This window comes from Callithrix jacchus, chromosome 12 (assembly GCF_049354715.1).
Source record: "Callithrix jacchus isolate 240 chromosome 12, calJac240_pri, whole genome shotgun sequence".
Classification (NCBI taxonomy): Eukaryota; Metazoa; Chordata; class Mammalia; order Primates; family Cebidae; genus Callithrix; species Callithrix jacchus.
In genome coordinates, this window is record NC_133513.1 from 80,435,615 (window position 1) to 80,451,606 (window position 15,992).

The following is a 15,992-nucleotide window of genomic DNA, read 5'->3' on the forward strand; positions in this document are numbered from 1 at the left end:
GGGGGGAGAGGTGTGGGGGGGGACGATCCAAGATGGCCGATCGCTAACATCCCGGGATTGCAGCTCTCAGGGAAGGCGTGGAGAACTAGAGGACACCACACTTTCAGACAAATGCTGGTCGCTTACGGAGCAGGAGATCCCCCAGTGGAGGAAACACATGGGTGGCCAGCGCGACTCTCGTGGCCGGTGCAGCGGTTCCGCCGGCACCTTGGCGCGGCAGCTCTCGGAGCAAAGTAAACAGGTTTGGAGGACCGGCCGGGCCCCCAGCACACCTCGGCGGCGCGGGAGCGCTCGGCGCAGAGTAAACAGGACCGGTTTCCCTTCTGACCGAGGTTTGGAGCCCCAGGAAGGCAGAGTCGCCTACTACGGACACAAGAAGGAAGCCCGACAGGAGAATCCTGGGCAGAAAAGCACCATCAGTTTTAACGCCGCTGCTCTGGCCCTGGGAACTAACAACCTGGACGTCCACTCAAGAGACCTAATCTGAAAGTTGGTAATTTCAAAGAGACAGGAGGATAAATTTACAATGACGGGAAGAAACCAGCGTAAAAAGGCTGAGAATACTCAAAGTCAGAACGCCTCTCCCTCTAAAGATGATCACAGTTCCACATCAACAATGGAACAAGGCTTGATGGAGAACGAGCGCATCCTGATGACAGAATCACTCTTCAAGGAATGGATAATAAGAAACTTCGGTGAGTTAAAAGACCATGTTGTAGCCCAATGTAAAGAAACTAGGAACTTTGAGAAAAGGTTTGATGAAATCCTATTGAGAATAGACAACTTAGAGCAGAGTATGAGTGAATTAATGGAACTAAAGAATACAATACAGGAACTCCGAGAAGTATGCACAGGTTTAAACACTCGAATTGTTCAAGCAGAAGAAGGGATATCAGAGGTCAAAGTCCAACTTAATGAAATAAAACATGAAGAAAAGATTAGAGAAAAAAGGATAAAAAGGAATGAGCAAAGTCTCCAAGAAATGTGGGACTATGTGAAAAGACCAAATTTACGTTTGATAGGTGTACCTGAATGCGATGGAGAGAATGAATCCAAGCTGGAAAATACCCTTCAGGATATTATTCAGGAAAATTTTCCTAAGCTAGCAAAGCAGGTCAAAATTCAACCCCAGGTAATACAGAGAACACCACATAGATATTCCTCAAGAAGAGCAACCCCAAGGCACATAATCGTTAGATTCACCAGGGTTGAAACGAAGGAGAAAATACTAAGGGCAGCCAGAGAGAAAGGTCATGTTACCCACAAAGGCAAGCCTATCAGACTTACAGCAGATCTCTCAGCAGAAACTCTACAAGCCAGAAGAGAGTGGGGGCCAATATTCAACATCCTCAAAGAACAGAACCTTCAGCCCAGAATTTCATATCCAGCCAAACTAAGCTTCACAACTGAAGGAAAAATAAAATCTTTTATGAACAAGCAAGAACTCAGAGATTTTATTACCACCAGGCCTGCTTTACAAGAGCTTCTGAAAGAAGCATTAACACAGAAAGAAACAACCAGTATTAGCCTTTCTAAAAATACACCAAAAAGTAAAGAGCACCAACATAAAGAAGAATTTACACCAACGAATGGATAAAACAGCCAGTCAACATCAAATGGCAGTAACCCTAAATTTAAATTGACTAAATCCCCCAATCAAAAGACACAGCCAAAACCCAATGGCATTTTACACCCAGACCTGTTTCACATGCAAGGATACACAAAGACTCAAAACAAAGGGATGGAGAAAGATTTACCAACCAAATGGAGAGCAAAAATAAATAATAAATAAATAAAAAGCAGGAGTTGCAATTCTCGTATCGGAGAAAATAGATTTTAAAGCAACAAAGATATAGTGGTAAAAGGATCAATGCAACAACAAGAGCTAACGATCCTAATACCCAGATACGAGACTTAGATTCAATGAGACAGAAAATTAATAAGGATATCAAGGACTTGAACTCAGATCCGGAACAAGTAAACTTAATATTCATAGAGCTCTCCACTTCAAATACACAAAATATACATTCTTGTCAATACCACATCACACCTATCCATAAGTTTAAATGAAACATTGATTGGCCATTATTAATACTCAATTTTTTTCAAAATAAAGCAATATTTCCATTTACTCTCCCTCTTTCTCTTCCTCTTTCTTCCTCTCCTTTACTTATTTTTTTTTTCTTTCCTTCTCTCAAAAAAAAAGAAATCAACTTGTAAACCTCTAGATCCAGGTCGGCAATGTCTCTCTCATTGCTTGATTTCCTTCCTTCCCTTCCCTCCCTCCCTCCCCGTTTCCTCCCTTCCTTCCTTCCTTCATCCCTTTCTTCCTCCCTACCGTCCTTCTTCCCTCCCTTCCTGCCTTCCTCCCCCCCCCCAAAAAAAAAAAATTAAAAACCTAATGAAGTGGCTACTATTATCATCCCTATTTTACAGAGGAGGACATGGGTACATAGAGATTAAGTAACTTGCCAAAGATTTCACAATTGGTAAGTGGCAGAGCAAAATTTAAAAACAAACAATCTGGTCCCAGAAACTGTACTTTTAACCTCAGGATAAATGGCCTCCTGAGGAATTTATGATCTGAGTATACATAGTAAGTACCTCCCCTTTCAGGGTGAGGCAGGAGGTAATGGTGAATAGGCATGCAAGAGGTGATTCAGGCTAAGTAAAACAACACCAAGCATATCTGACTCAAGGAATGCTTCAGAGGCTGGGGGTACACGCCTATAATCCCAGCACTTTGGGAGGCCAAGGCGGGAGGATCACTGGAGCCTGAGTTCGAGACCAGCCTGGACAACATAATGAAACCCTATCTTTACAAAAAACACCAAAATTAGCTAGACATTATGGTGCATGCCTGTAGTTCCAGCTACTTGGGAGGCTGAGAGGTGGGAGAACCACTTGAGCCTGGGAGGTTGAAGCTGCAGTGAGCTGTGATCGTGCCATTGCACTTTAGCCTGGGCAACAGAGTGAGGCCCTGTCTCAAAAAAAAAAAAAAAAAAAAAAAAAAAAGGGAATGCTTCAGTCTGCTCCAAAGAAAAGAATGGAGTAATGTGAAGTATTAAGTGTAGCAAGAGGCCAGTGCAGTAGCTCATCCCTGTAATCCCAGCACTTTGGGAGACTGAGTTCAACACCAACCTAGGCAACATAGTGAGAACCCCGTCTCTTAAAAAATAATAAAAAATAAATAAAAATAAATGTAGCAAGAAATGGGAAATCTTTATCAACAGATGGCAATCTAGTTTAATGTTATGTGAATGGCCACAACCCTTATTCCACAATATCCTCCTTCCACATATATATTATGAAGGTTAATGATAACAATCATTCTGATAACATTTCTTTTCCTCCTTTCTCCCTCCTCTGGTAGAAATACTTGCATAAAGGCTGCATTCACAATTGAGGTTAGAACTTGTCTAGGCATGTCTGGTGAGCTGATGGGAGGAGTCTGCCGGGAGAGTACTTTCAGAATACTGGGAACCTTAGGGAGAAAATTCCTCCTGAAGGTAGAAAATTGCAGAAGTTATAATAAAGCCTCAGTTGTGATAGGAGAAGAATAGTTTTAATATTTGTGGTAGAGAAGCGGTATAGCAGCAAATTTTAAGAAATATATGAGAGATATTTGAGTAGATCATGCTGGTAGGTCATTTATTAGTAGAATGTAATTAATAAATATTCATTATTACTTGTGTGACAGTACTCACCCCACACTGTCCTTATAGAAGCATGTTTGCACAAAGCTGGGGAGAAAATGCAAAATGCAAACATGCCAGAGGGCTTCATAAGACCACAGATGCCCAGAACGGTGGCGCATGCCTGTAGTCCCAGCTACTTACAAGGCTGAGGTGAGAGGATCACTTGAGCCCAGGAGTTCTGGGCTGTAGTGCGCTGTGCCGATTGAGTGTCTGCACTAAATTGGGCGTCGATATGGTGGCCTCCCAGGAGTGAGGGACCACCAGGTTGCCTAAAGAGGGGTGAAACTACCCAGGTTGGAAATGGAGCAGGTCAAACTCCCATGCTGTTCATTGTGGGATTGCACCTGTGAATAGCCACTGCACTCCAGCCTGGGTAACATAGTGAGACCCCATCTCTTAAAAAAAGAAAGAAAGAAAAAAAAGACCACACATACCCTTTAATGAATGACTCCATTTAGTGTTACCAACAAATGTTAGTACTAATATATGTTGATAGTTACTATCATTATCATTCTTATTACAGCCCCATTTTATGTTATTACTGATTTTTTAATGAGGTCAGTGAGAAAATAGGACTTCATTTTCAAAATATTCAAATGTCTAGTTGGATCCTGGTGGCAGCTGTAGCAGCTCTCCTTGCCATCTCCTTTTCACTTCTGGAAACTTTGGCTCCCGTGTGACTGTCTTCGATGGTGTCATCAAGATGTTCAGTGACATGAAAGTGTGCAAGTCTTCAACAGTAGAGAAAGTGAAGAAGCTCAAGAAGTTGCTGCTCTTCTGCATGAGTGTGGACAAGAAGAACATCATCCTTGCAGAGGCCAACAAGATACTGGTAAGTAATGTGGGCCACACCATTGATGATCCCTATGCCACCTTTGTTAAGATGCTGACAGACAAGGACTGCTGCTCTGCCCCCTATGACGCTACCAAGGACAGCAAGACCTGGTGTTTATCTTCGGGGCCCCTGAGTCTGCACCCATTAAGAGCAAAATGATCTATGCCAGCTCCAAGGACGCCATCAAGAAGAAGCTAGGGGACAACACCATCGTATTCCTAAAGAGCAAACCTTTTTGATCCCCTCTAGCTCTCTTCCTGGAGGATCCGGTAGTCCCAGACCTGCCCTCAGGGGTTGCAGGCTGCCCCCTTCCTGCCAGACTGGAGGGGCTGGGGGAATCCCAGCAGGAGGAAGGCGCTCCCTTCTCCCTAATTGCCAAACCAGCACCCTGATTCCCTGGATTTTCTTCCTCTCTCCAACCCTGATGGTTCTGGCCTTTCCAAATTGCTTGGATCTTCTGATTCCTTGGGGTTGAAGCAGACCAAGTTCCCTGAGGAACCCCAGTTGGGGAAGGCCTACAAAATATATGTGTGTATATATATATAGTTGTTGTTGTTTTGTTGTTGTTGTTTAAAAACACCCCCACTCTCCACCTGTTTCTTCCCCTTCCCATGCTGCCAACTTCTAACCACAATAGTGACTCTGTGCTTGTCTGTTTCATTTGTGTATAAATGGAATGTTGTGGAGATGGCCCCTTCCCATGCCAACTAGTTCCTCTCCCTTGGTTACGGCCACTAATGGAAGCCAGACTAGTAAGGGACCTTCAACTTAAAAATAAATAAATAAAATAACACTCAAATATTTAAGTAGATTTCCCTATACAGAAAGAGTAGAGGTGGAGAAATCCAAGATGGCCCTTTAGGAGCAGCTCAGGATTGCAGCTCCCAGTGAAAGTACAGAGGGTGAGTGGACGCCGCATTTTCAGATGGATCTTTATTGCCCACAGACCAGGAGATTCCCAGGTGGAGGAGCCCCATGGATCACCAGCACAGCTGTTTTGGCCAGTGCAGCTGTTTCAGCTGGCATGGCTGTTTCAGCCAGCATGGCTGTTTTGCCGGCACCCTGGCATGGCGGCTTTCCGTACAAAATGCACTGGTCTGGTTGCCCTTTTAAGCTGGCAATTGGAGCTCTGGGAAGGCAGATTAGTACATTCATCTAATTAAACGGGACTGAAACAAAAAGGCCAGGAGATTCCCGGGCAGCACTGTTGTTTCAGCCGGTGCAGTGGGTCACTGCACGGGAAATCACACAGATCCCGGCGCCCTTTCAGCAGGCGACTGGAACACCTGGGAGAGAGTCAACTGTTCAACTTAAAAAGAAAAGACTCTGAGGCAGGGAGTCAGATGATCAGGCTCGGTGGGTCCCACCCCTACAAAAACAAAAACAAAAAAACAGCAATTGGAAATGCTAGGGGTTGAGAGTTTCACAGCAAGCACAGCTGAACCCAGGATGGTGCAGCTCGGTGGGGAAGAGCGTCCACCATTACCGATGCATTCCACCCCTACGGAGGTAGTCCACCATTGCTGAGGCAGCCTGCCATTGCCGAGGCAACCCGCCATTGCCAAGGCAACCTACCATAACAGAGAGAATCTGCCATTACAGAGGCGGGCCACCATTACCGAGGCAGTTCTAACCATACCCATACAAACAGGACTGCAGGGAAGCTTACACAGCAGCAGGGTGGAGCCAGCAGCAGGGCGGATCCCACATCAGCTCAGCAAAGCCTCTGCAGTCAGACAGTGACTAGGCTGCCTGCTTGCTGGGCAGGGCAGCCCTGAAAGAAAAAAAAAAAAGAAGGCAGCAGCACAATGGATACTCATAAATAAAGCCGTAACTCCCTGGGACAGAGCACCTGGGGAAATAAAAAGGGGGTTTATGAGTTCTGCTGCTGCAGACTTATACGTACCCACCTAGCAGCTCTGAATGAACAATGGAGCTCACAGCTCAGCACTTGAGCTCCTATAAAGAACAGACTGTCTCCTCAAGCAGCTCCCTGACCCCCTTATATCCAAAGAGTCACCTCACAAGGGACTAATCAGACAGACATATGGCGGGCATCATTCTGGGACAAAGATAGCAGAAGAAGAAACTGGTAGCAACCCTTACTGTTCTACAGCTGCTGCAGGTGATCCCCAGGCAAGCAGGGCCTGGAGCAAACCTCAGAAGTCCTATAGCAGAGGGGCCAGTCTGTTAGAAGGAAAACTAAGAAACAGAAATAACTTCATCATCAACAATCTGGACATCCTCTCAGAGACCCATTCTGAAAAACAGTAACTACAAAGACAACAGGCAGATAAATCCACAAAGACGGGAAGAAACTAGTGCAAAAAGGAGGAAGACACCCAAAACCAGAACACCTCTCCTCCTACAAGGGATCACAACTCCTCACCAGCAAGGGAACAAAGCTGGATGGAGAATGAGTGTGATGAAATGACAGAATGAGACTTCAGAAAGTGGGTAATGAGAAACTTCTGTGAGCTTAAAGAACATGTTCTAACTCAATGCAAAGAAACTAAGAACCTAGAAAAAAGATTTGAGGAAATGATAACAAGAATGGATAACTTAGAGAGGAATATGAGTGAATTGATGGAGCTGAAAAACATAACATGAGAACTTCGCAAACCATGCACAAGTTTCAACAGCTGAATTGACCAAGCAGAATAAAGGATATTAGAGGTTGAAGATCAACTGAATGAAATAAAACGAGAAACCAAGATTAGAGAAAAAAGCGGAAAAAGGAATGAACAAAGTCTCCAAGAAATGTGGGCTATGTGAAGAGACCTAATCTGCGTTTGATAGGTGTACCAGAAGGGGATGAAGAGAATGAATTCAAGCTGGAAAATACTATTCAGGATATTATCCAGGAAAACTTCCCCAACCTAGCAAAGCAAGGCAATATTCAAATCCAGGAAATACAGAGAACACCACAAAGATATTCCTCAAGAAGAGCAACCCCAAGGCACATAATCATCAGATTCACCAGGGTTGAAATGAAGGAGAAAATGCTAAGGGCAGTCAGAGAGAAAGGTCGGGTTACCCACAAAGGGAAACCCATCAGACTCGCAGCAGATCTCTTGGCAGAAACACTACAAGCCAGAAGAGAGTGGGGGCCAATATTCAACATCCTTAAAGAAAAGAACTTTCAACCCAGAATTTCATATACAGCCAAACTGAGCTTCAGAAGTGAAGGAAAAATGAAATCCTTTGCAAACAAGCAAGTACTCAGAGATTTTGTCACCACCAGGCATGCTTTACAAGAGCTCCTGAAAGAGGCACTACACATAGAAAGGAACAACCAGTACCAGCCACTCCAAAAACATACCAAATGGTAAAGAGCATCAACAAAATGAAGAATCTGCATCAACTAATGGGCAAAACAGCCAGCTAGCATCAAAATGGCAGTATCAAATCCACACATAACAATATTAACCCTAAATGTAAATGGGCTAAGTGCACCAATCAAAAGACACAGACTGGCAAATTGGATTAAAAAGCCAAAACCCATCAGTGTGCTGTATCCAGGAAACCCATCTCACATGCAAGGATACACAAAGGCTCAAAATAAAGGGATGGAGGAAGATTTACCAAGCAAATGGAGAGCAAAAAAAAGCAGGAGTTGCAATTCTCGTCTCTGATAAAATAGACTTTAAAGCAACAAAGATCAAAAGAGACAAAGAAGGACATTACATACTGGTAAAAGGATTGATACAACAAGAAGAGCTAACAATCCTAAATATATATGCACCCAATACAGGAGCACCCAGATACATGAGGCAAGTTCTTAATGACTTACAAAGAGACTTAGACTCCCACACAATAATAGTGGGAGACTTTAACACTCCACTGTCAATATTAGACAGATCAACCAGACAGAAAATTAACAAGGATATCCAGGACTTGAACTCAGACCTGGAACAAGCAAACCTGATAGACATTTACAGAACTCTCCACCCCAAATCCACAGAATATACATTCTTCTCAGCACCACATCACACCCACTCTAAAATTGACCACATAATTGGAAGTAAATCACTCCTCAGCAAATGCAAAAAAAACACAAATCATAACAAACAGTCTCTCAGACCACAGTGCAATCAAGTTAGAATTCAGAATTCAGAAACTAACTCAGAACCGCACAGCTTCATGGAAACTGAACAACTGGCTCTTGAATGTTGACTGGATGAACAATGAAATGAAGGCAGAAATAAAGAAGTTCTTCAAAACTAATGAGAATGAAGACAGAACAGACCAGAATCTCTGGGACACATTTAAAGCAGTCTCTAGAGGAAAATATATAGTAATAAGTGCCCACATGAGAAGAGTGGAGAGATCCAAAATTGACACCCTATTGTCAAAATTGAAAGAGCTAAAGGAGCAAGATAAAAAAAACTCAAAACCTAGCAGAAGACAAGAAATAACCAAGATCAGAGCAGAACTGAAGGAGATAGAGACACCAAAAAACCTTCAAAAAATCAATAAATCCAGGAGCTGGTTTTTCGAAAAGATCAACAAAATAGACCACTAGCCAGAATAATAAAAAAGAAAAGAGAGAATAACCAAATAGAGACAATAAAAAATGATAAAAGGGAAATCACCACAGAACCCACAGAAATTCAAACCATCATCAGAGAATATTACAAACAACTTTATGCACATAAACTAGTAAACCTGGAAGAAATGAATAAAATCCTGGACACTTGCATCCTCCCAAGCCTAAACCAGGAAGAAGTCGAAACCATGAATAGACTAATAACAAGATCTGAAGTTGAGGCAGCAATTAGGAGCCTACCACCCAAAAAAAGCCCAGGTCCAGATGGGATCACAGCCAAATTCTACCAGACACACAAAAAGGAACTGTTACCATTCCTCTTGGAACTATTCCAAATAATCCAAAAAGAGGGAATCCTTCCCAAATCATTTTATGAGACCAACATCATCCTGATACCAAAACCCAGCAGAGAATCAACAAGAAAAGAAAACTTCAGGCCAATATCCATGATGAACATAGACGCAAAAATCTTCAATAAAATACTGGCAAGCTGATTGCAACAGTACATCAAAAAGCTTATCTACCATGATCAAGTAAGATTCATCCCAGAGATGCAAGGCTGGTTCAACATATGCAAGTCTATAAATATAATTCACCACATAAACAGAACCAAAAACAAAAACCACACGATTATCTCAATTGATGCAGAGAAGGCCTTTGACAAAATTCAACAGTGCTTTATGCTAAAAACCCTCAATAAACTCGGTATTGACGGAACGTATCTCAAAGTAATAAAAGCTGTTTACAACAAACCAACAGTCAATATCATACTGAATGGGCAAAAACTGGAAGCATTCCCTTTGAAATCTGGCACTAGACAAGGATGCCGTCTCTCACCACTCCTATTCAATATAGTATTGTAAGTTCTAGCCAGAGACATCAGGCAAGAAAAAGAAATAAAGGGTATTCAAATAGGAAAGGAGGAAGCCAAATTTTCTCTATTTGCAGACAACATGATAGTATATCTAGAAAACCCCATCGTCTCAGCCCAAAATCTGAAACTGATAAGCAACTTCAGCAAAATCTCAGGATACAAAATCAATGTACAGAAATCACAAGCATTCCTATACACCAATAACAGACTTAAAGAGAGCCAAATCAAGAACGAACTGTCATTCACAATTGCTACAAAGAGAATAAAATACCTAGGAATACAACTTACAAGGAACATAAGGGACCTCTTCAAGGAGAACTACAAACCGCTGCTCAACGAAATAAGAGAGGACACAAACAGATGGAGAAACATTCCATGTTCATAGTTAGGAAGAATCAATATCGTGAAAATGGCCATACTGCCCAAAGTAATTTACAGATTCAATGCTATCCCCATCAAGTGACCAATGACCTTCACAGAACTGGAAAAAACCACCTTAAACTTCATATGGAACCAAAAGAGAGACACATAGCCAAGTCAATTCTAAGTAAAAAGAACACAGCGGGAGGCATCACACTACTGGACTTCAAACTATACTACAAGGCTACAGTAATCAAAACAGCATGGTACTGGTACCAAAACAGAGATAGAGACCAATGGAACAGAACAGAGGCATGGGAAGCAACACAACATATCTACAACCATACAGTATTTGATAAACCTGACAAAAACAAACAATGGGGAAAGGATTCCCTGTTTAATAAATGGTGTTGGGAAAACTGGCTAGCTATGTGCAGAAAGCAGAAACTGGACCCCTTCCTGACACCTTACACTAAAATTAACTCCAGATGGATTAAAGACTTAAACATAAGACCTAACACCATAAAAACCCTAGAAAAAATCTAGACAAAACCATTCAGGACATAGGAGTAGGCAAGGACTTCCTGACCAAAACACCAAAAGCATTGGCAACAAAAGCCAAAATAGACAAATGGGACCTAATCAAACTCCATAGCTTCTGCATCGCAAAAGAAACAGTCATTAGAGTGAATTGGCAACCAACGGAATGGGAAAAAATGTTTGCAGTTTACCCATCTGACAAAGGGCTGATATCCAGAATTTACAAAGAACTCAAACAGATTTACAAGAAAAAAACAAACAAGCCCATTCAAAAGTGGGCAAAGGATATGAACAGACACTTTACAAAAGAAGACATACAAGAGGCCAACAAACGTGAAAAAATGCTCATCATCACTGGTCATTAGAGAAATGCAAATCAAAACTACATTGAGATACCATCTCACGCCAATTAGAATGGCGATCATTAAAAAATCTGGAGACAACAGATGCTGGAGAGGATGTGAAGAAATAGGAACACTTTTACACTGCTGCTGGGAGTGTAAATTAGTTCAACCATTGTGGAAGACAGTGTGGCGATTCCTCAAGGACCTAGAAATAGAAATTCCATTTGACCCAGCATCCCATTACTGGGTATATATCCAAAGGATTATAAATCCTTCTACTATAAGGACACATGTACACGAATGTTCATTGCAGCACTGTTTACAATAGCAAAGACCTGGAATCAACCCAAATGCCCATCGATGATAGACTGGACAGGGAAATGTGGCACATATACACCATGGAATATTATTCAGCAATCAAAAATGATGAGTTCGTGTCCTTTGTAGGGACATGGATGAAGCTGGAGAACATCATTCTCAGCAAACTGACACAAGAACAGAAAATGAAATACCACATGTTCTCACTCATAGGCAGGTGTTGAACAATGAGAACACATGGACACTGGGAGGGGAGCACTACACACTGGGGTCTATTGGGAGGAATAGGGGAGGGACAGTGGGGGGTGAGGAGCTGGGGAAAGAGAGCATGAGGAGAAATGCCAGATATAGCTGAAGGGGAGGAAGGCAGCAAATCACACTGCCACGTATGTACCTATGCAACTAAGTTGCATGTTCTTCACATGTACCCCAAAACCTAAAATGCAATAAAAAATTTCTTAAAAAAAGAAAGAGTAGAATTGAATTGATACGAATAAGCAAACAATTTAGTTGTTACTACTGGGCATTATGTTACGGATTTTGCTTTCCTATGGAAAATAACTCTACAACTGATTTTATTAGTATAGCATTAATTTCTTGCTAAGAGTCCTTTTTGCTTATCTTGCCATTAGACATTTGTGAAATCACTAATATTTCCTTTATCCATCCTTCATATGTAAGTAAATAAATACTTTATTTCCTCTTCCAGGCAAGAAGAGGTTCCGAATATAGTCATGTGTCACATAACAGGGATTTGTTCTGATAAATGCATCCATAGACAATTTTGTCCTTGTGCAAACATGATAAAGTATACTTGCCCAAACCTACATGATATTGCCCACTAACACCTAAGCTATGTGGTATAGCCTGTTGCTTCTGTGCTCCAAACCTGTATAGCATGTTACTATACTGAGTATTGTAGGCAAGTGTAACATAATAGTCAGTATTTGTGCATCTAAACATACCTAAATATAGAAAAAGTACAGTAAAAATATGGGGTAGAAGACAAATGGTATACCTGTCTAAGCTAGTTACCAGGAATGGAGCTTGCAGGATTGGAAGTTGCTCTGGGTGAGTCAATGAGTGCATGGTGAGTCACTGTGAGGGCCTAGGACATTATTGTACACTACTGTAGACTGCATAAACACTGAACACTCAGGCTAAAATTTATTTAAAAGTCTCTTTCTTCAATAATGTTATTAAATAATAACAAAGTTGTAAATAATAACTTAATAAGTTATTATTACATATTAATAAAATATTTATATCCTATAAGCTTTTTCTATTTTTAAATTAATTAAAAAAATTTTTTAAACTTTTTTGTTAAAAACTAAGACACAAACACCCATGTAAGCATAGGCCTACACATGGTAAGGATCATCAATATCATTGTCTTCCACATCAACATTTTGTCTTCAGAGTTAATAACACACATGGAGCTGTTGTCTCCTGTGATAAGGAAACTGTCTTCTGGAATACCTCCTGAGGAACTTGCCTAAGGCTGTTTTACAGTTAACTTTAAAAAAAATAAGTAGAAGAAGTACACTCTAAAATAACAAAGGTATAATATAGTAAATACATAAACTGGTAACAGTTGTTTGTTATCATTGTCAAGTATTACATAGTTTACATAATTGAATGTGCTATACTCGTATATGACTGGCAGTGCAGTGAGTTTGTTTGCACCAGCATCACCACAAAGCGTGATTAATGCGTTGCTCAATGACGTTAGAATGGCTAGGTTCACAGGCAATAAGAATTTTTCAGCTCCATTAAAATCATGGGACTGCCTTGGTATATGCGGGCTGTTGTTGACAGAAACGTCATTATGCTACGCAAAACTAGATGAGGAGGGAATCCTTTTCCTCCTAATTCGTTATTTGAGCCTTTTTATCTCCCTTCCACTCCCAGCAAGTGTAGTCATTAAAATGCCTTACATAACTACAGAGGCTTCATGATTATAACTGCGATATGATCATGTTACATCCCCACTCAGAGTTCTCTGCTTGAGGGCCAAAGTATGGGCAATGTACCACCTATTCTACTGGGTTTCTCTGTTGTGAGAGGAGTGGGAAATGAAAGAAGGATGATCCCACTGTAATTCTGAGAATCAGATTTAACTAGTTTCTGATAAAGCTTGTGATATTTCCGTGTTAATCAATTGATCTAATTTATTTGTTTAACCTGCTGCATAATGTTTGTCATATGAAAATATCAATTTGAATTGTCTATATGGACAATTTAGGTTCTAATTTTTTGCTGTTTTAAATAATATTTCCATGAATTTCCCTATACATGTTTCTGCTTTCTTATGCAATATATGAAAGTTTTGCTAGAGTTAGGGTTGTTAAACTTTTTGTTAGCTTATCCCACAAACAATTTGGAAAAACTTTTCCTTCTTACACATGGTAGAGTTAGAATTGAACTTTATATTGTAAGTTTAAGTAGGTGCAAAGGAAGTAATTTCCTAGTTATGTACCTTTTTTTGTTGTTTGTTTGTTTTTGAGACGGAGTTTTGCTCTTATTGCCCAGGCTGGAGTGCAATGGTGTGATCTCAGCTCACTGCAACCTCCACCTCCTAGGTTCAAGCAATTCTCTCCTGCCTCAGCCTCCTGAGTAGCTAGGATTAAAAGTTTCTGCCATCAGGCTCGGCAAATTTATTTTTTGTATTTTTAGTAGAGACGGGATTTCACCTGTATTTTTACTAGAAATGGAGTTTCACCATGTTGGCCAGGCTGGTCTCGAACTCCTGACCTCAGGTGATCTGCCCACCTCGGCCTCCCAAAGTGTTGGGATGCACCTGGCCTATGTAACATTTAAAAGTAGAATTCTTAAGTGTATCTGGTATTCATAAAAACCGTAGTAATTTGTTGCCATTGTCCATCAAAACATTAAAATTATGAACAAGGCCGGGCGCGGTGGCTCATGCCTATAATCCCAGAACTTTGGGAGGCCGAGGCAGGTGGATCACAAGGTCAAGAGATCGAGACCATCCTGGTCAACATGGTGAAACCCCGTCTCTACTAAAAATACAAAAATTAGCTGGGCATGGTGGCGTGTGCCTGTAATCCCAGCTACTCAGGAGGCTGAGGCAGGAGAATTGCTTGAACCCAGGAGGCGGAGGTTGTGGTGAGCCGAGATCGCGCCATTGCGCTCCAGCCTGGGTAACAAGTGCGAAACTCCGACTCAAAAAAAAAAAAAATGAACAAGCTTTTTTTTTTTACAGTGGGAAATTTTATATCATTCTCTTCTCTTGTTGAACTTGAATTTTTTTCAAATTCCAATACAGATTTTTATTTGGATATAATATATATTATGTGAGAATATCTTTCATTGATGATGACTGTATCATATTTCCATGCAACAAATTTTATATAAAAAATTTAAATTGTGTTAGATTTTCTTGACCATAATGCTCCTCTGTGTTAAAAATTATTCCAAAGATATCATTAGTATTTTTATAATCAAATAAATACTTTAAAATTTTGATAATTATTAAATATTGAAAAATCAATTGGGCTTTAAAAAATGGGTTTATATATCATAAATGAATTTTACATATTCCTAGAAGGAGACAAGTTGAGCATTAGATCAATTATCTCTAGTTTTTGCTTTTATGTTGTAAACACTGAGTAATAGCATTCACATAAGTAGATGGTGATTGGAAGGAATTGTTTTAGCATTGTTCCTCATTTATTTGAAAGGTTTCCAAATTATATGTCATACATCACTTAGTGATATTATTATTATTATTTTTGAGATGGAGTTTCGCTGTTGTTACCCAGACTGGAGTGCAATGGCACCATCTCGGCTCACCGCAACGTCCGCCTTCTAGGTTCAAGCAATTCTCCTGCCTCAGCCTCCCGAGTAGCTGGGACTACAGGTGCACACCACCATGCCCAGCTAATTTTTGTATTTTTAGTAGAGATGGGGTTTCACCATGTTGACCAGGATGGTCTCGATCTCCTGACCTCTTGATCCACCTGCCTCGGCCTCCCAAAGTGCTGGGATTATAGGCGTGAGCCACCAGGCCTGGCAAGCGATACTATTTTTAATGATTTTTCAATGAATAGTTTGAATAGGTTCTGCTTCAATTTACCAGAAAAAAAAATTTAATGTTAAACAGGGTAATTTTCAAAAGGGTTTGTTAGTAAAATCATTCAGCTACTTAGCAGCAATATCATTATTGCAGATGATCTCTTTAGCTCCTTGCAGGTTTTTACACTTTAAGGCAGGACATCGTTTTAGCATTCAGATTCAGATGGGGAGGGGTATTCTGTTCTCTTTTAAAGTGGGATAAAGGGCACTGTGAAAGGGGAGGTGGAACTACTAGGTCCTCTTGACTACACTAGTTCTCAGGCACATCAGATTTAGGAGAGAGTATATACGTAAGTTAAAGACATGGAATTAATTCTCTTGAAACTAAGAACCTTATTTCTCCAGTTCGGAGACCACTACTCTGATGTTTATCTCC